This window comes from Lucilia cuprina, chromosome 4 (assembly GCF_022045245.1).
Source record: "Lucilia cuprina isolate Lc7/37 chromosome 4, ASM2204524v1, whole genome shotgun sequence".
Taxonomy (NCBI): Eukaryota; Metazoa; Arthropoda; class Insecta; order Diptera; family Calliphoridae; genus Lucilia; species Lucilia cuprina.
Window position 1 is genome coordinate 12,232,644 of NC_060952.1, and position 2,499 is coordinate 12,235,142.

Here is a 2,499-nt window from a genome sequence, read left to right on the forward strand (position 1 = left end):
ATACAGTTATATTTAACATAATTATAAGCTCAGAAGACCTCTTCGAGGGGTTCTGTTGTATGGGGGTAAGGTGAAATAATGACCGATTTTATTTATTTTCAATAGGTTCGTCCTGTGTGTGCCAAATTTCATTCAATTATCTTGAAAATTGCGACCAGTACCTGTAAGGTTTAAATGGACAGCCAGCCAGACTCAGATAACGATTCTAAGCCGATTGGTATACTTTGAGGTGGTTATAGGACATTTTTTTGTATGTTACAAACATCAGCACAAAGCCAATATACCCTCCCCACTAAAGTGGTGGGTACAAATAACTGTAGAGCTCGGGAAAGTCGGGTAAGCACATTTGTAACCAGTTATTTTTTTAACCTATTTATAAAATATTTTGTTACAAATGTGCTTACCTGACTTTACGAGAACATTTTAAAGAATGAGTCACAGAGGGAAAAGATATATACACGTCTGGTACAATATTGACACCAAGGTGGTTATTTTGTAAATCCCTTCCCTTCACTTCAATTAAATTTTCATATAAATTGTTTTTGTATTTTCAAAATTTTTATGAAAATATTTTTAAAAATAAGGGGGCACATTTTTCAATAACACTATGCAATGTTGACAACAAAGCGTTGTTAATAGTGAGCTACTTTTGTTAACATTTGAAGCTATTAAAAAATTTTGAATTAATTTGGTACAAGGCGTGTATATGTTTTCTCCTGTGTGTATATCATAATAGTCTAATTCACAATCAGTGTTGTATGGTTGTATCATAGTATGTCCTAACTTTTTTATTATTGATTTGTTTTTGTTTCAAGAAATTTTATTTGAAATTTTTTTATGGCTTACAACGCTACGACGATACGACGTCGAGTGTAAATTGGTCAAATGTTTCTAGGTTCAATATGACAAAATTTTTGAAATTTTTATAATTAACAATTTATGTTTAAAGTATTTTAAAATATGAAGTTATCAATAAATTGTAAATACTTGTAAAAGAAGTATGTTATATACAATTTTATAAGTATTAAGTAATTAACTCAATATTTATTATTATTCTAAACGGAATAAATTTATACTTTTTAAACAATAAACAAACAAATTCAATTATAACATTTTAAAAATCAGACAACTTGTCAACATAATTAAACAAAATATATAAAAAAATATCGTAATTATGATGGATTATTCTTTAAAATATTTTGAAATAATATTAATAAACACCACGTCCAATAAGGCACTCGAAAAAGTGACAATGTTTTTTGTTGTTAACGATTTACTTAGTACTCTAGTACCTTACGCTTTAGTAATCTAAAATTTATAATCGTTTATAAGAGAGCAAATACTTATATGTTTTAACTAGGGTACCAAAAAAATTTAGATTATCTGATTGTTTTTTTAATGCACTTCTGATAAGATTTTTAATTTTTTGTTATAATTATTTTATGACTGTTTTTGTTAAAATATGTGTCACCTTTATTAATCTCGATAACTCTTTATTGTTGGCATTTTGTTGATTTTAAAAATAATATAAAATAATTTTTTATTTAAAGAAAGTAATTCGTAAATTTCGAAATAAAAATACTAGATTACAAGTATTTGAGTACTTAAATACAAATGGAAATAAAATTTTTTTATGGTTCTCTTTGTTGACAGATGTTTTTGTTTTGTTTTTATTATAAAATAATTAATTGTTTTTCTTTAAAATGTATAATTTAAATATCCACTTCTAAAGTAGTTATTTATTAAAAAAAAACTTGTAAAATTTAGTTTAAAAGTTTAAAATTTTTGAATTCTCAATATAGTATTAAAGTAAATGTTAATCAGCAGATGAACCTATTTAACAGTCTATAGTCCTCAACGGAGTGCTTTGGATCAAGAATCAGTAGCTATAACCGATATAGCAATTGTGGTTATATGTAGATAGTTTTAATTTAGTTTCCATCCCTTTTAGGAAAATTAATTTACAAAATTGTACATTTAACAAAAAAAGAATGACGTACTAGAGTTTTAAATTTAATAATTAAATAAAAACTTATCGGACACTCTACTAAGACACAATATATATTATTATTTTCGATAAAAAATAAATATCAAAGGTTATGTGGTGCAAACAAACATTAAGGAAAACAGAGCCGAAATGTTCCGATTTGTGCAACTGATAAACTGTCACTTTTTGTCATTTGTTATTGCAAAAAAAGAATAATTCACAACATTTCGAATTGATAAAACTTAAGTGACAAAAATCATTAAATGTTATTATTTTATTTAAAAAAATTCAATGACATGATAAAATAATTAAAATAAAAATAAAATAAATGTACTTTTCAGAAACAGCTTCAATCTTAAATTATTCCTTTTTGTGGAACATTTTTAAAACAAAACTTTTCGAACAAAAAATTCATTCACAATAGTTAATTCAAAATAATATCAACAGGCTAAAATATTCACGATAGGATTCTATAAATCTATCTGTAACGATTTATTTAATTATTTAACTTC